Raw genomic sequence first — 18,829 nt, 5'->3', positions numbered from 1 at the left:
TCTCCCTGACACTGAATTGCAAATGGCTGCTGGATAGGGCCCTGGTGTGGTGCTGCAGTGAAGCCTGGTAACAGCCACACAGCCGGGTATTTTACAAAGGCCCCCAGAGTGACTTCCGGTCTTCCCTGTTTCAGTCACCATACCCTTTGTTCTGCCATCCATTCCACTTGACACTAAGCAGGGCTTAGTGTCGTTCCCCCACGAAGACGGGGAGCGACAGGTCCCTGCTGCCAGGATGGAGTTCCTGGCTCTTGGCTTTAGCCTGGCCCAGCCCTGGCTATTGCAGCCACTGGGAGAGTGACCCAATGGATGCAGGTGCTTGCTCTCTCTCTGTCCTTCTGCATTTCCAATAAATCTTTTTTTTTTTTAAATTGAGTTAGAGATTAATTGGCCTTTTGGACAGAAGTAGTCTCTTTTTTTTTTAAAAGAAGGAACAGCTGTCATGTAAGCTGCCCCTCCCCCTATAATGACCTAATGAATCTGGAAGCAGCAACACAGTCTGAGGACGGGGCTCAGGAGAGGTGGATTCTGGTCCTGGCTCTAACACAGTTGTTTTGCATCTATTAAACTTTCTTGGCTCAACTTCTTCAACTGCAGAACGGAGATGATAATAGAGCCTTGCCTCCGCGGGAAGATTTCGAATTAGAATTTCCCAGAGGGGTCTCTGGACTTTCTCTAGGAGCAGTGACGTCATCCATCTCTTACAACCGCCCCTGCACCGCCTGGGCTTTCCAATCTCCAAGCAAGTTTCCACAAAGCTTTCGGCGAACTGCAGAATACATCACAGCAAACAAGGCTCCGGGCAATTCTGCAGGGTCCTGAAGCCAAGAAGTAGCCCGAGCTCTGCTCATGCAGGCACTGTACGGCTGGGGATATGGGCTCCAGCTCTGATTCGAAAGCACACTCAAGAACGTAGGGCTGCTGACCAAACACAACCAGTGGCTCTAGCAAGGCCACACCGGCACGAGGGAGGGGATGGAAAAGAAGCATTTATGGAGTGTGTTAGCTCCCTTTCCTGCAACAACCCCGGGAGATGGGGAGTGTCCTTCACTCTGGGCAGCAATGGAGTCAACAATTGTCCGAAGGTCACAAGTAGGAAGACCTCAAAGCCCGATCTGCTCCAGGGGTGTAGCCCAAACCTCAGTCTCACAGCAAAGCAGAGGTGCTCAGAGCAATGGAGACTGGGCAGTGGGGGAAGGGGACCTGCTGACTTTGCGCAGGTCATGTCACTTGGTTAAGGCTGAGGTTTCTCCTGCCAGCACTTCTCACATACAGGCAGTGAGAAGGTGCCACTGCCCAGGGCTGGCCCAGAGAGCCCACTGAGAGCCTCCCTAGGCTCTCAGCCAACCTAGCAAGTTTGCAGCAGCTCAGGGCTGCCTGCAATACCGACAAACAAACGACAGCCCACCCGTGCCCCTGTCTCATCTGAGGACAGCAAGGCGGGAAGACAGCCCGTTTCGAAGCTCCACGATGTTGTCAGAGAACAGAGCATCCATCTCTGCCTGCCTTTTTTTGGTGTGTGTGTGTGTGTGTCCCTTCTAGCGTCTGCCTCCTCCACATGGCAGCTGCCCCAGGTCTCGGTTGCCCCATGCTGGCCAGCACCCACAGGTGCTCTGCAGGCTCCGACTCCTTGGCCTGCTGCTCCCCACTCTCCCGCCTGGGGTCCAGATGCGGACCCCAGCAGACGCGGCTGTCTCTCGGGGCGCACACCCGGGCCCCTGGCCCTTCCCCACTGGGTGATCTCACCCGATCACCATCACGTGCCCCTGGGCTCCTCCTGGCTGACTCCCAGCAGCAGCAGGCTGGGTGTCACCTTCCAGCCCTCCTCCCGCCACGCGCGGGCCTCTAAGCTCCGGAGCGCTTACTTCATCCCATAAACTCAGCTAATGCTTACCACATACTCCCCGGGCGGCCGGGAGAAACCCCTCCCTTGACAGACCCTTACTCCAGACCCGGGAGCGGCGGAGGCGGCCTGTGCTGCCGGCCCCCAGGACAAACATGACCTTGGACGCCTCTACGAAGCCATGTCCACTCCTCTGAGCAGGCGGCGGCTTTGAACCAAACGGTGCCTTTTGTCCCTAGCGTTTAGGAAACCGATGGCGCCCGTTTCTCGTTCGCAATTATGGCAACTTGGCGCGGAACCCCCACGCCCCCTTCCACTGCGCCCCAAGCGCAGAGCCCCGGGCGGGGAGCAGGGCGGCTCCCAGGGCACTTGGAGCGGCGCTGCCGGCGCGGGAAGTTGCCCGAGTCCAGCGCCGCTGCCGGCGCGAAATTGCAGGCGGGCGGGCGCGTCGAGTTTGAAAACGAGCGAGGGCCGTGGGGGCGGGCCCCGGGAGCGGAGCCGCCTCCCTCGGCCAATCAGCGGGGGCGGCGCGTGCGGCCGGGCTGTGAATGGGGAGCGGCGGCCGCGGCGGAGGGCGAGAGCCGGCGCGCGGGCGGGCGCACTTTCTCCTCAGCGCCGGGTGACAGCGCGGCGGTCGCCCGGAAGGGCTCCGGGCGTCGCGACGAGAACTGCCCCCGCTGACGACTTCTCCTCCGCCTCGCTCGACCCCTGCCGCGCCCCTCACGCGGGCACCCGGGACGCCGCCCCTCAGCGCCGGGCACCGCGTCCACCCGGGGCCGTCCCAGCCGTCCGGTGCGGCGTGGCGCTCCGGATGGCAGCTCCTCGGTATGGTCCGCGGTGCCCGGCCCTCGGTGACCGCCGGCGGCCCGCCGCTCCCTGAGTGCGCTGGGTCCTTGCCGGGCCCCTGCCTCGACCGCGAGCGCCCGGGACCCCTTGCGGCGCCAGGCATTGCCGGCGAGGACGCGGCGCGCGCAGGGCAGCGCGGCGGACGGCAGGCGGCAAAGTTCAGCCCGGGCCGCGGGCGGTGGGCGCTGCTGCTGCTCCAGCTGCACTTGCTGCGGGCGCTGGCTCAAGGTAGGCGCGGGCCGGGGCCGGGAGTGGGCTCTGGGGAGATGGGCGCCAGTCGGGGTCCTGGGCGCCGCCCCGGGGGCGGGCTCCGGAGGTCGGGCGCCGCTTCGGGGTGCAGCGCGGCGAACTTTGCGAGCGCGGGTGCGCGGTGTCCCCTGCCCCCCGAGCCGCCGGGCCAGGACTGCGGCGCGCGGGGTGCCCGCTAGACCCACCCGGGGCGGGGGAGGGGCAGGTGAGCTCCTCGAAGCCCACCCTGCGAACGAAAGCCTTTGAAGGGGAGCCCCAGGCACCCGCTCCTGGAGAGGCTGCCCGAGTCCGACCCAGCGCGCCGAGCTGGAGCCGCTGGACGGGTGTCGCTCTTTGCCCCGCGGAGTCTGGGCGGCGGTGCGGGGCTCGCCCCCGCGGACCCCCAGCGTCAGATGCAGCCGCGCCAGCTGCTGGGCGCCCCCCTCCCGGGCAACCCCGGCCTCCCGCTGCTGCGGTTGCCCCGAGCCCGACCCCTAGGTGGGAGTGTGCGGTCGGTGGAGCAAAACTTTCCGTGCCCACAGCTGTGCGGCTTGGCTTTGTTTCCCTCGCTCTGTGGGCCTCGGTTTGGAACATTCCAGTGGTGATCGCTGAAATAGGAAGCGGCGATCTGCAGATTCCAGACGACCTCTGGCACGGCGAGGGGGAATCTCCGTGAAAGGAGCTGTCCCCGGCCGGCCGGAGCCCTTCGCCTGCCCCTCAGCACCCTTTCCGCTGCAGTTCGCTGGTCTTAAAAGAGGGGGTGGGGGAGAAACAGCCGCTTACATACCACCCTTTTCGGATGAGGTCTGTAGGTTAGCCAGGCTCTTCTGCTGTTGGCAGCGCTAGTCAAATTAACTTTGGGCTGTGTTCATTAGCTGTATCCTGGAAAACCATCTCGGTGAGGAACTGGGTACTCGGAGGTTGACTGACGTGGGACAGCCTTGAACTCCAGTTAGCTGTGTTCTGCGTCACGTGCAGATGATTTAGCTTACTGCACAGGAAAGGATTCAAACGCACCAGCATGTTGACGGTCTGAATTGAAAGCCCGCATGCCACAGTTTAGAAACTAACTCAAAATTTTTAAACTGCTTATCTAATAGTATCTGAATGGTGCCTCCCCCAGGAGTTCATAAATGGGTTCCGTGAGGTCTTACTGTGTGAAAACAAATCGTCCTGCTTATGCTCAATTTAACTCCAGCATTAGTTGTACAGTTTTCATTTTTATTTGTGCTTCTTGCTTAATATCTTAGTCTGGAAGCAAGGCGTCTGTTAAGTCATTTTGTAAAATGGGATCTGGATTGCCAGAGAAGCCAGGTTTAACTGAAGAAATTGAAATCACTTGATTTGACCTTTAGAATAGAAATGGTGTTTTATTATTGAGTTTCTTTTTTTTAACTTTTATTTAATGAATATAAATTTCCAAAGGAGAATATGGATTACAATGGCTTCCCCCCCATAATGTCCCTCCAACCCGCAACCCTCCCCTTATCCACTCCCTCTCCCCTTCCATTCACATCAAGATTCATTTTCAATTCTCTTTATATACAGAAGATCAGTTTAGCATACATTAAGATTTCAACAGTTTGCTCCCACACAGAAACATAAAGTGAAAAATACTAGTTTGCTCCCACACAGAAACATAAAGTGAAAAATACTGTTTGAGTGCTAGTTATAGCATTAAATCTCAATGTACAGCACACTAAGGACAAAGATCCTACATGAGGAGTAAGTGCACAGTGACTCCTGTTGTTGACTTAACCAATTGACACTCTTGTTTATGGCATCAGTAATCTCCCTATGCTCCAGTCATGAGTTTCCAAGGCTATGGAAGCCTTTTGAGTTTCTTTAAACTCAAAAAAAAAAACTTAAAAAAAAAGTGACTTGCACTTTACAGTAAGATATTTGCATTTACGTGTTTGAAGATGTGCACAGATTGAAACAGTGGGGAAAATCAGTGGCTTTGTTTTGAAGTTTATTACATGGATGTAAAGTTTTGGTCATTGGCACTCTGAAGGCTGTTTGAAGTATTTTTACAGATGAGAAATGAATGAAAATACATTAATTAAAATACTAAGGCAACTGCCAAACTTTCTTAGGGAGGAATAGTTTATTCCTTGTCGGTAAAAACATTGGTATCTGTTTTACATTTATATGGTTTGTAAAAGTGTACAGATCTTTTAGTGTAGAATTTCAAATAGATTGTCACAAATTTTAAATTCATTGACAGGTTTCTGTTCTCTGTGAAATGTGTAATATATCCATCATTTTTTATATCATTGAAAATTCATATTACAGAGGAGATGTCACCGTTTGACAAAAGCTCATGTATCTTGAAAATGAAAATTCTGGTGCTGCTATAGCGATTTCTGATGGGATGATGAGCTGGTCATATGCAAGGAGTGTGATCTCTTGAATCTTATCAGATACAATGTAATATTCTAAATGGGGTAGTTACCAGTAAGTTGCAACTGGTCATAAGCACCATGTTGTTACTATGTAGCGAGGTGAAGCTATTGGGTAGGCTTGGTCATATCATCCTGGAAGAGAATAAATGCATCATTTATCAGTATAAGTTACAAATAATCAGCAGAAGTTACAAAAGAAGATATTGTTGACCCTGGAGGCAGTTCAGATCTTACAGAAAACAAAACAAAACAAAACAAAAAAAACACCTTTTTAATGTTCTGGAGTAACTCTGTTCTACATGGTAACAAAGAGTTGCACACTGATTATTGGTGATTATTTAATTGCTTTTGACTTTTCTAGATACCTAAAAAGCCAAATCTTTAATTCTGAAAGGCAGGTGGCAATACACACTTTGTTTATACTTTCTGCTGAGAAGCCAGATAGGAGTGGCTTGGGAGAAGGATGGATCCTAAGTATCACATGTGGTCAGTGGTGCCTTTAGCTTGACTGCTGATGTATTGGTTCTGGTGGTTTTCAGGACACATCATCAGTCCCAGAGGGATAGGAGTGCTCTTGTCAGTTACCGTCCCTGGTTGTTCATAGCATGCAGTTTCTCCCTGCAGTTGTTTCCAGTCTCTTAGGCCAGTGGCTCTCAAACTTTGAGCACACACTCTCCCCCACCCACCGGCTCCCTGGAGGATTGGTAAAACTTTAAGGGACCACCTCCTTCTGTGCTAACTTGAGCTGCAGCTTGCTTTCTGTGGGATTGTGACATACACTTGAGTTTCAGAACCACTGATGTATACTGCTTTGTTTTTCCTCACTCCAGTCTGCTGATTTCCCCAGAACTCTCTAAGCTGGTGTTTCTCAAACATGGGTGCACATTGGAAGCACTTGGGAGCTTTCAGTGTTGCGCCTCCATCTGTCTTCCAGACTTTGTTGAATGGATTTGAGGTTTGACCTGGGTGGAGAGAGCCAGGCTCTCCAGCTGATTAGAATGTGTAGCCAAGTTTAAGAACCGCAGCGCTTAGCCTTTAAGTGAGATCACAGGATTCAGTTTTCCTTCAGACATTGTCCTAGGTGTCCAGTCATCCCCCAAGTCATTCCGGCAGCTTATGGACCTTAAACCTGTCTTGACTAACGCCTGTCCCAGGTTCATGATCTCTCTGAGCTACTTGCTTTTAAGCTGCGAGTTCTGTTTATTCCTGTGCAGACTGCTGAGCTCCTACTTGGGTGCTCATCTGGAGCATGCATCATAATCACCGGTGAAATCTTAAAAATAATTGAAAATTTGAGCTCCACTTGAGGTCTGTTGACTCTCAGAATTGGGCATTGTTTAGAAGTTTGACAAGTGATTCTTGTCTCTCTTGTTACATTTTTATTCTTGTGATGGTTGATCTCATAATCTCTGGGTTCTCTGCCACCCTAGCATGCTTTCCTGTGGCCTGGCTCACTTGTGTTAAGTCAGTTCCCAGCCCTGGGTGGTCTCCTAATTAGGCTTTTCTGTCAGTTGTTTGCTGGGGAAATTACAGCACAGTGTTGATCGAGGTCACTGCAAGTCTGCTTTCCTTTGAGCCCGCACTGCCTTCTGTGAATCGATAAGTGATTCATTGCCCCTCTTCCTCTTATCCCTGGCCCCTTCCCCTCACAACTTTAACTTGAGTTTCTAGGAGTCCCAGGCTACCTTGCTTGGGCTGTTGCATATTTAACAGGTGGTTATTGGCTACTTTGTTGGCCTTGCAAATCCAGTAATAGCCATTATCACCCTGTACATCCAGGAAGCTTCCTGTGCTCTCAAATATTTAGGTGAAACAAAGTGGAAAGACTGCAAGTTAAATGGGTAATTAAGTGATGAATGATAAGTCTTTCTAGTTAAATGTACCACTTCAAAAAATTCCTGGAAAAAATGGAAGTATGTTGGCCAAAAAAGTGTGAAATTCATGCATTTTTTTTCACCATACCCATAGCCATGGGCTTTTTGAGGAGCCCTTGGGTGGTTTTTGGTGCATAGGATGGGGTGTGTGAAATGGCGTTGGTCTGTGGCAGGCAGTGTCATTCTGCTTGCTCTCTGGCCTTCCTCAAGGTGTCCAGGAGCCGGGAGGCTAGGGATATTGCCTGACTACACATAGAGAAGGGAATGCACATAGCAGCAGGAGGAAACACAAACTGCATTGTGATGGCTCATGCTTCAGTTTCTCTAAGCAACTTAGAAAATGGTAGTTCTGAAAGTAGGCCCTTGAAGTCCAATTCATGAAAGCAGAGGGTGGGAATGAAAATCTGGGTGAAAGGGATAGTATGAAGAAGAGGGACACTTAAGTTAGAAAATGCAAAGCTGTTGATTTCAGTTGGTTTAAATACTCTTGGTATACAATGATATATTGTGTGTAATGTAGGTGAGTATCTTAGTTCATGTAGTCCTTTTATTCTGATTTGACTTCAGTGGTTCTGTAACACATTTTCTTAAAGTTTCCCCTGAATTTGTACACTTCCCAATTAAAAAGTCATGAACAACTGTACCCATAATCCTGAGGGAGAATATATGGTTAGTTGAGCCTGCAAGTGGCACCTTCTGCCATCCTCTGGTAGCACATAGAAATTACAGTTAAAATTTTTAGTGAATTCCTGAAATGCAAAACTGTCATAGTTTGACCATACCTGAGACCTGTTGTGAAGAAGTTTATTGCAATTAATCTTGGAACTTCATTATATTAACACTAGTTTTACTATATCCAAGCATACACGCCCACAAATATTTGGGATCATTGCTTCAGGAATCTCTGTTGATGCATTTGCTGTGTTGGTATTTAGGTGATCTGGCTTCCTGACAGCTCTAAAGCCAGAGAATCATTGCATTAGGCTGGCCCCATTCCCCTGTGGTTATTGTGGGAATGAGAATATTTTTAATAAAGCTTTCCTAGGAACACGATGTAGTGAATGGAGAAGGCATTGGGCTAAGCGTCGGTAGCTCTGGTTTTATTTCGTCTGTGACTGCCTTGCAGTGTGAGCAAGTCGGGTAGCCTCTCTTGCTCTGTTTGCTCATCTATACAGAGGGAGGCGGTTAGACTCACTGTTCAAATCTGTTCTGCTCTGATTCTCTGATCTTCTGTATGTTGTCACATCTTTTCTGCCCTTACCAGACTCTCTAAGTGTGTCTCCTCTTTGGGGATTCTGTAATTCCATATGTCTTAGTCCCTAGAATTTAACTCTCTTCATTTTAGTTTGCCAGGTATGTTCAGTGTTGAAGACAGCATTTCTCCTGAGATGCTGCTAACACATGATGCATTTCCTCTAGCCGTACAATGGTTCATGCTCAAAATTTTAGGTTCTCTAAAGCAAATTAGTGGCATAATTTATCAATGTAAGCTGTAAATTTGGAGAATTAAATAAGCATCTTATTTTAAGAAAATTTATCTAAGTGGTCAGAAGAAGAAAGAGTAATGAGATTAATAGAAATCTACCAAAGGTAATTGATGCTCTGAGAGATATAACAAGATGTGGGATAGGAATTGGTTGTAAGAATGTAGCTGTTTACTGGACAGTGACCATAAGTAATGAAAGAGATTAGTAGTTGGTGTTTTGAGTTTTCTGTGCTCAACCTCATGTTATTTTGGCTTACTTGTCTTCATTAAGGACTTTTAGTAAAGCAGAGAGTCCTTAAAATTAACACAAGAATTATTTTTCACTGTAATAGACTTAGTTGACACTAATGCTCAGGCAATATCTAGTGAAGATACAGCTATCAATCCAGTTTCTTGACAACTGATAAGATTTATTTATTTACTGATCTTTGGAGATTAGCTTGTGGAATGGGGCTAAGAAGGTACTTCTTGATGTTTTTGGCTTTGCTGTATTTTAAAAAATATTATGATTTTTAATCGAGTAGTGTTTGCAGATGTGAACTTTAGAAAATGGGCTAGACCCTGGAACTCGTATTATGATGCAGAAAAAAATCAGGTTTTCGTGCAGTGGTGTGCTGCTTTTTCTGAACTCTGTATTCTGGATTTGATTCTTTAGCATGTGAGATTTGCAGTACTCTGTAAGTTTGATTCTTTAGCATGTGAGATTTGCAGTACTCTGTAAGTTTGATTCTTTAGCTTGTGAGATTTGCAGTACTCTAAGTTTGATTTAACACAGGTGATGTTTTCAAGAAAAGAATATGGGGAAGTAACCAAAGAGTGACTGTGGTGGCCAGGGGAGAAATATGACTCCTACTATTGTCTCTGTGACTATTGATAATAATTGGGGGTGGGAACTTAAGTACCCCAAGAAATCTGAGTATTTCAGATGTGAAATAAGGAGGAATTTTTTTTTTTATGTCATTGTTGTAACCTAGTCACATTTATACAAGGTGGTCACTTCCAGGGGTGGTAGTGTCTGTGGGTTTTTTTTTTTTCAGTGTAGTCCTAAATTTATTTGTGGTATGTTTCTGATTGTCAGAGAGGGGTTTTTTTCAGAGTGAGGTTCAGTTCTGCCTTGACTTCTCCCTAGATGTTGGAGATGATGCAGAAAGAACAAGATAGTGTGTGACCAAGCCCCTCTGTATGATGGAAGTCAGTGTTGATTTTATATACAAACCACCAGATGACAACAGAAAAAGTCTTCGCATAGAATATAATCTGTGGTTTCTACAACTCCTTTGTTTCTTCTGTGACACACTACTTTACAAAGTATTTATGCAATAGGTAAAATTTTGGTTAAGAGCAAGGTGAGTTTATAATACTTGACGATGCAATATCACAAGTAGGAAAGAGAATGGTGGGGAAAGTTCAGTCACCTAGATAGAGTTGGCATTTATGCTGTATTGTGTGGGCTGTACCCAAAGAAACAGGGACATAACATGATTTTGTATTTGTTTAAATGATTATTTATTTGAAAGTCAGTTAAACAGAGAGAGGCAGAGAGGCAGAGAGGCAGAGAGAGAGAGAGAGAGAGAGAGAGAGATACCTACCTGCCATTCGCTGCTGGTTTACTCCCCAACTGGCTGCAACAGATGGAGCTGTGCTGATCTGAAGCCAGGAGCCAGGATCTTTGTCCAGGTCTCCCACATGGGTGCGGGGGCCCAAGGACTTGGGCCATCCTCCACTGCCTTCTGAGGTCTGCCATCCTCCACAGCAGAGAACTGGATCAGAAGTGGAGCAGCTTTGACTTGAACTAGCACCCATATGGAATGCCGGCACTGCAGGCAGTGGCATTACCGCTACGCCACAGTGCAGGCCCTGATTTATATTGTATAGTTACGCTTTTACTTCTGATGTAAATTGTTAGTACTCTTAAATTTGAGAGGCAGGGAGAGACAGCTTGTGCTCCAATCTACTGGTTCAGTCTTTGGATACCTGCTGTGGTTGGACCAAGACTGAAACCAGCCACCAGGAACTTGATCTGGGTCTCGTATGTGAGTGGCAGGGACCCAATTGAGGCATCATTGCTACTTCTAAGATTTGGATTAGCAGAAGCTGGACTCCAGAGCCAGAGCTGAGCATTGAGCCCCAGTACTCTAATAGGGACACAGGTGTCTTAACTGGAAGGGCAAATGCCTGCCCCTGATTTTTTTTTTTTTTTCCGCTTTCATCAAGCCCTTACTGTGATGGTTTGGAGAACATAAAGGAAAGCATGGGCTTGACCTAAAGCATTTTATGTAACATCTTTAAATGGAAGAGGTGCATGAGTTTACAAACATAGACTGTATGTATATATATGCTAGGCAAAGGTATTTTTTACTTTATGTGGAATTTCAGTTTTTGCTTTGTAGGTATACTATAAGTGTGTTACCATAGTTCTTTCAAAGCCTTTTTCTTAGCAAAGAATCTTGGTTGCAAGCTAGAAACTTAGTCTGAACTACTTTAGAGAAAAAGGGTTTTTCTGGAAGGGTCCTGGGGTATCACAGTGTAATGAGAAAAATACCTTGAAATGTGGGCAGGTTTAGGTTTCTGCTCTGCTTCAGGAGTCACTGGAGCCAAGTGCTGAAAACCTCAGGTGCTGTCCTTTTAGTCATCATTTCTCAGTTTGCTCCTCTTTCTGTCCTGGCATCATTTTTGGCTCACTGCAAATTGCTTTGTTACTGAAACCCAGATGTCACCAATACTTGCATTCCTATAGTTTCAGACTCTGGAATAAAGATGGACTTAAAGCTATGATTTTGAGTCTCAAATTGATGAAAAAATAAGATTTGTATTTTAAAATCATCTTTTGGGGAGGATGTGCTTTTTTGGTTTGTTTTGCACAGTGGAGAATGGGTTGAAAGAAATGAGAATGTAGATGAGTTAGGCTGTAGCAGCTGGGCAAGGGTGGTGTGGTTCTTGGGCTGGAGGAAGATGGATGCCGTAGAGGTTAGAGAGGAAGAAGATGGTCAGAATTTGGTCATAGGTTGCAGATGTAGGTGAGTGAGAAAATAAGGGTGATTTCTGGTTTCTGACTTGCATGACTGGTTGGGTAGTAAGTTTTTCACTGTGATTGGACCACCACAGCGTGGGCAGTGTGATCCTGATTTTGGTTTTGAGTGCATTAGTGTGAGGTCCCTATAGAAGCAACCAGGCAGAGCTTTTAAGAGGCTGTTTGGATGGATGTTTTTTACAGTCACAGGAAGGGTAGGGGCTTTGGGTACAAGTGCTTGTGGATAATATACACTGTTTAAGAGGCTGGACTTGGTATAAAATAAAACTGACTCAGCCTCTTGCTAGCTGTGTTTTCTTGAGTTGGCTACTTAATCTTCGAGCTTTATTTTCCTCATCCCTGAAGAATTGTGTAGTAGTTGAACCTTCTTCATACAGGTATTGTGAGGATCAATTGATAACAGGTGAGGTATTTTGCGCCTTATCAAGTACATAGTATGCAGTTAGCACTTGTGAGGTGGTGTTACTGTTTACACGTTGGTGGCTAGAAATCCACAAAATGTCTTCTCAGTATTAGGGAATAATGAGTCACTGTATTGGAGATGGAGAATGTGAATGCTTCATATAAGGAGAGAACTATTATAGGAATATTAATCTGATTATGGTTTACTGGAAGAATTCTAGAGGGGAGAGTTAAGGGCATATATTAGGAAATGATTGATAACATAGCGATAACAAATGTATGACCGGGGCTGGTGCTGTGGTGGAGTGGGCTAAGCCTCCGCCTTCAGTGCTGGTATGCCACATGGGCGACGGTTGAGTCCCAGCTGCTCCACTTCCAATCCAGCTCTCTGCTGTGTCCTGGGAAAGCAGTAGAAGATGGCCCCAGTGCTTGGGCCCCTGCACCCACGTAGGAGATTTGGCAGAAGCTCCTGGCTTCTGCTGTTGCTACCATCTGGGGAGTGAACAAGCAGATGGAAGACCTCTCTCTCTCTCTCTCTCTCTCCCCCTCCCTTTTCCCCTCCCTCCCTCCCTCCCTCCCTCCCTCCCTCTGTAACTCTGCCTTTCAAATAAATAAATAAATCTTAAAAAAATAAATTGAACAGTAAAGAAAAAAATGACCTGAGGTAGTGTTGGAATAGAAAAACTGGAATGATCAAAAAATATTGCTGCAGAGAGGTGAATGAGATGAGTACTAAAAAGACCATTGGATTCATTGATTAGATGGGAAGTGATCTTTTCCAGTCTTCTGATTTCACTAAAATTCTAGGAGTGAGATACAAGATGAATTAGAATTATTAAATGAGTAGACAGGCATTTGAAATAGTGACAAAATGATTTTAGTATGTCTTGAATTTTTTTACCCCAAATTTGAAAGTTGTTGTCAAGGCTGAAAAAAATGTAGGCCATTGTCATTGGCAAAATGGAAGTAATCATCACAATTTTCTGAAGTTAATGTTCCAGCTTTGTATGTTCTAACTACTGGAGGCTTCCAGCGACATTGCCAACACAGCTCATATGGAGACTGCCCATCTTACTCTCCTATAAGCACAGAAATTGCTGACAAAATATAGCAACAATAGCCCAAAACATTTGCGAGCTTGAAAGACCATGAAATGCCTTGTGCCAGAGGTGAAAACTGACAGCTGGGAGGGTACAAGTGCCACAGGCTTGGTCTGGAGGATCTCTTGAAGGAGCAGAGGTGGTGTGAGGCCTGCATACAGTAGGAGGGTGGAGTGGAGGTCCTCCAGCACAAAATCATGATAGGCTGTTACATCTGTGAGAGAAGGCTGAGAACAACTTGACTGCTAGTCTGAGAAAGTGCAGAGAACCTTGTGCTTCAGGGCTGGTGATAATTGGGATTAATAATAAACAGTAAACCAACAAGACATCTAAATTCCAAGGCTGCAGCTCACAATGGGAGTGAGTTCAAATCCACAGTTTCTTAAAATCTAACCGTCAAGCTGAGAAATTAGCACAGAACCTAGTCCACAACAATGGACACTAATAGAGCCCTTAGAAGGAACTGTGATGCTGTCCTGCAGAGCCAATTCATTGGTGTCTACTGAAGAAACAGCTCGTGCCAAAGATGAGCTTACAATACACAGCTGTCCAGCCACACAATGAAATGAATTACTATGAAAGAGAGCAGATTATCAATAAGATAATTAGTACTTCAGTAGGTAGATGATAGGACATATGAAAGAGATTATTTATTTAAAATGATTGGAGATAAGAGGTAAGACCCCAGTGAAAGATTGCAGATTGCAGATGAGAAAAAGAACACAGAAAAGAACCAAATTGAATTCTTAGAAATGGAAATTATAGTCATTAAATTTTAAAAAGTAACCTCAATGGGCAGGTTAAATAGTTGTAGATATAATTGAAGAGAAAGCTATTGATTTTAAAGGAGATTGGATCAAACTGCTTAGAATACAGTACTGAGGAATAAAGAATGGAAAATGAGAAGTTAAAACTCATGAACTTGAGAATGAGAGGTTCAGTATTGCCTTCTGTGAATTTCCAGAAATAGGGAGTAGGGGAGGAACTATTAGAAGATAAATGGGCCGGCGCCGCGGCTCACTAGGCTAATCCTCTGCCTTGCGGCACCGGTACAGCGGGTTCTAGTCCTGGTCGGGGCGCAGGATTCTGACCCGGTTGCCCCTCTTCCAGGCCAGCTCTCTGCTGTGGCCCAGGAGTGCAGTGGAGGATGGCCCAAGTGCTTGGGCCCTGCACCCCATGGGAGACCAGGATAAGCACCTGGCTCCTGCCATCAGATCAGCGCAGTACGCCGGCCGCGGCAGCCATTGGAGGGTGAACCAACGGCAAAAGGAAGGCCTTTCTCTTTGTCTCTCTCTCTCACTGTCCACTCTGCCTGTCAAAAAAAAAAAAAAAAAGATAAATGGTTGAGAAATCTTTCATTTTCATTGCAAGGCCCGAGTTCTTAGGGTCCAGAAGCATAGTGAAATCAAGCTGGATTAAAACAAATTCAAGCCTAGACACAGCATAGGTGGAACACTAGGAAACAAGCACCTGAGGACAGTGGATTGTCTGCATTGGCAGGTGACTCTAGGAAATGACAGTGTATTTTATTCTTGTAATTTGGTGATGGTAGATTCTAACTGTTGTTGCTACAAAAAGTTTGTGAACTACTGGGCATTGTAATTGACTTTAGCCATTCTGCAGTGTATATTTATTTCAAAACAACATAGTATACATGATAAGTGTGGTTTTTGTCAATTAAGGAGAGTATAGGTAATTCAGTTTGCTTTAGCGAGTAAGATGTGTAAGGCAGTAAAGGCATAATGCTAATAAAATTGTTTGTTACTTCATGGAGCTTACATTTGATTAGGGCAGAAGTGCACTGATACTAAGATACTGCAGTGCAGTTCACCGTGGCTGGTGGAGGGGTTGAGGTGAGGCGGAAGCTTTAAGCCACAGAGAGTCTGAGAGGTCAGCTTTTGGGACATGAATAGGGGTAGAAGTAGCAGGCCCTGCTTGAGGTGCGGCGATTCGGAGAACAGAGATGTAAGAGGAAGAAAGACTGAGCCAGAGGACTTGAACTTGGTGCTTATAGAATAATAGGATTCTTGCTGAACAGGTGCCAAACATCAAGACCTCCATGGTTAGGCAGTGAATTTCAAGTTACATTCTGAACTGGGGTTTTGCTGCCATGGATAGGGGAAGACAAAACTTGGGTCTTCTTGGCTTTCAGCTACTTTAAATGCCAAAAGGATAAGGTATTTTTAGCAACAATTCAAAGAAGCATATACATGGAAAAAAGTACATGGTTAAGATAACCTTAGTGCTTGAGAGTTAAGGACAGTTGAGAATGCAGTCATTTTCGTTGATGAGGTAACTTGATATTTAGTTGGCTGATGGTTGCTCACCAACAACTCCTTAACTTTGAAAGTTACTTATATCTAATGTGGAGGATTACAGTTCGTCAAAAATTGTCTACATTTCTAACTGCTGTTTTCTGTGCAACCGAAAGCATGAAACAAGTTGTAAAATGCCTCTAATGTAGATCAATTCTTCACAGCAAATAAAAAATTTAGCATTTATTAGCTGTGACTAAAACTTAGGAAAAAATTCACAAGTACTTGGCCTTCAAAGTTTTTGTTTCTTGGATGAATAAACTGAGTTTCATTTTAGATACCCTTGGCAACAAAAGAGATTTTTAAAAAACAATGCCAACCTCATTTGGCATGTGAATAAATTATCCCAAATTGTGGGGAGCAACTCGGACTATACTGTTACTGGAATTAAGACTTATTCTATGCATCTGCTCTCCCACAATATGGCGCTGAGAAGGGAGAAACAGCTTCTACACAGCTGCCTCCAGTTCAACCAATAAACAGCAGGACCTGCTCCTGATTGGAGGAGGGCAGCGTACTCGGCGTGTGGGTAGCAGAGTTGGGATTGGCGGAAGAGGACTATAAAGGAGGAGAGAGACAACATGCACCAGGAACATCTGAAGGAACACCTGAGTAGCCCCCGAGAGAGCCGGCCGGCGGTGTGCCGCTCCCCCGCGGAAGTGGGGAAAAGTGGCAGGGGGAACCGCCCTTCCACGAAGGTGGAAGGGACGGTAGCCAACCCGGGAAGAACCAGCAGCAAACCCGGGGAGGGCCGAGCAGACGAAAGAACAGCGCAGGGTCCTGTGTCGTTCCTCCACGAAGAGGGGGAGCGACACAAATCAGTTAGTGAGGACACATTGGGCGACCTAACCTGCTCTGTGATTTTGCTTTTATGGTATAGGCAGGGTTGGCTTGAGTCCTCTGTCTCTTGTGTTCCAGTCAACACCAGGTGATCCTGGCCAAAATGAAGAGGATCTGAATCTTTCTGGCTGCTTTTTTAGTGGATCATATAGCATGTATGAGGACTACAGTACTGTGTAGGTTTTAGGAAGGGTGCTGTAGAGTGGCTCCAGTTGACATGAAAAGTGTTCAGCATATATGAGAGGTCTTGGAGATGTTCATGGAAAATGTATATTATGAAAAAACTGCATGGATTTCTCATTTTCTTTGTATGAAAGAGCTCATCTTTTTTTTTTTTTTTATTGACAGGCAGAGTGGACAGTGAGAGAGAGAGACAGAGAGAAAGGTCTTCCTTTACCGTTGGTTCACCCCCCAAATGGCCGCTGCGGCCAGCGCACCGCGCTGATCCGATGGCAGGAGCCAGGTGCTTTTCCTGGTCTCCCATGTGGGTGCAGGGCCCAAGCACTTGGGCCATCCTCCACTGCACTCCCGGGCCACAGCAGAGAGCTGGCCTGGAAGAGGGGCAACCGGGACAGAATCCAGCACCCCGACTGGGACTAGAACCCGGGGTGCCGGCGCCGCAAGGCGGAGGATTAGCCTTGTGAGCCACGGCACCGGCCAAGAGCTCATCTTTTAAACTTGATTTTTCATGAACTTTTGAAGTGCCCTCTGTACAAGTGGAAAAGGATCTGGAGCCAGAACACTGAGATGGTAATTGCCTCTTGGTGAGTAGGATTGTGGGTCTTTCCTTTTATTTGTCTCTGTTTTCTGATCTTCTTTGAGCATCTGTTGCTTTTTACAGAAGAAATGATGTAAAATCTCAGAAAAACAAAGTAATGGGGATGTAACATTAGGTAAACAGCAAGTAAGAAATTACTTGGCTTTTTATAGTGTAATGAGTATGGTTGAAGGAGTAGGGCAGCCTGCTTGACACAGTTATCTCTGTGTTGTAGAGGGGGAGGAATATTTTCTTTTCTTTTTCAATAGTCTGCTTCAAACAGCAAGCATTTGTAACCTTTTTAAATTATGAAAGCAATTAAAATTGAGTACAATGTGGTGTTAGTGGATTTTAGGAGGAATGGGGAATTAAAGAGTTAATTGGTTCATCCTGAGCGCATGTGAGTGGACATTGGATTTCAGTGCCTGTTTTCTATTTGAGCTTAAATTAAATTCTGTTTGAACTTAAATTATTGTTTGGGGCCTTATTTTGTTCATGTATTTGAAAAAGGCATGGCATGCCGTTTCTTAAGTTACAGGCTCATTGTAAGAACAAAAAATTCCTTTGAAAGATGAATTGATAAACATATTTGTACCATTGATTTCTGGTTAGTGCTGTTTAATCTTTATGATTCTACTGTAAGATTCTTCCAATAACAACTCTGATATGGAATCTATGTAGCACATTGACTTTTTTTTATGGTGGTATGCACAATAATATTTGAAGCATGTGGTTGTAAGTGAAAATTTGTGAATTTAAATATCCATGAATTTAGTATGTAGAGTATTTGAGTTTTTTAAATGTACAAATGTAAATTAGAGCATTTTTTGTGAATGCTGTAGTGTAGTAGGCAACTACTGGGTGGCACCTGACTCGCTACAATATACCAGTTTCTGAGAGTGCACTGACACATATCGGGGACCCACTGGCCATCTCTCTGCCCATCATGACCTGCCTTGTTTCTGTGGAGCTCTAGAAATCCCTATAGCCTGGAGCTGGTCTGGTTCATGTCTATACTGAGGTTTGGATGTTAGGTTTTTACTCCAGTTTGTTTTCCAGTGAATTCCCTCTTTATGCTTAAACTGTCCAGAGTTTCTGCTCTTTAAGCAAATAGTATTCAGACCTTTTGAAAATGGGTGGGGAGGGCACTAATAAGCATTGCCAACAATTTTGAATGACCATAAAATTACAGCAGTTCTAAAAGTAAAGGTAAGTAGAAAAATGCTGATTTGTTTTCACAGCAACTTCTTTCTTTAACATATGTAAACTTCATGCATTTCATAAGTACAAATTTAGTAACATAATGATTCTTCCCTCCACCCTCCCTCCCTCCCAAATTCCCACCCCTCTTCAAGAGTATTATTCATTTCAACAGATGAAATTAGTCTTCAAGTGTTAGGGGTTTTGTTTGCATCTGGAAAATTCCATGTCCTAACCTTGCTTAGATGGTTCCATGCTTCATCTTCCTTATTAATTTCTAAATGTTAGCTTTGTTCAGTGACCATATTCCCCTGGGTCTGTCCTCTGCCCATTCTTCTCTGCTTTGTTGACTATGTTAGAGTGGCCTTTCTTCTTTCCACACCTCTGTCTAGGTTTCTGCAATGTCTTCTCTGGGGTCATAGGAACAGCCTTTTCCTTTCCATGGGTAGAAGCTGGTTTGGTCCATACTTAGGATGTGAGCAGTGTTGATGATGAAGACGTC

The 18,829-nt window shown here is 45.8% G+C and overlaps 1 protein-coding gene across 2 annotated transcripts in view; it reads left to right on the top strand.

Moving 5' to 3' along the window:
- The first annotated feature begins 2,779 nt into the window (after window positions 1-2,779).
- LOC127482730 (monoacylglycerol lipase ABHD2) overlaps window positions 2,780-18,829 on the top strand; it is a 709,665-nt gene continuing 693,615 nt past the window's right edge. Inside the window, exons 1-2 of one of the 2 annotated variants that reach the window (XM_070054437.1) lie at window positions 2,816-2,917; window positions 16,719-17,134. The gene's annotated coding sequence lies outside the window, so the exon portion shown is untranslated. Of the gene's footprint in view, window positions 2,918-16,718; window positions 17,135-18,829 lie in introns of both variants that reach the window. The other variant, XM_070054436.1, reaches the window with a different exon arrangement.

Source organism: Oryctolagus cuniculus, chromosome 12 (assembly GCF_964237555.1).
Source record: "Oryctolagus cuniculus chromosome 12, mOryCun1.1, whole genome shotgun sequence".
Lineage (NCBI taxonomy): Eukaryota > Metazoa > Chordata > Mammalia > Lagomorpha > Leporidae > Oryctolagus > Oryctolagus cuniculus.
The sequence above is the reverse complement of the archived record's forward strand: the minus strand, read 5'-3'. Positions and strand labels throughout refer to the sequence as shown.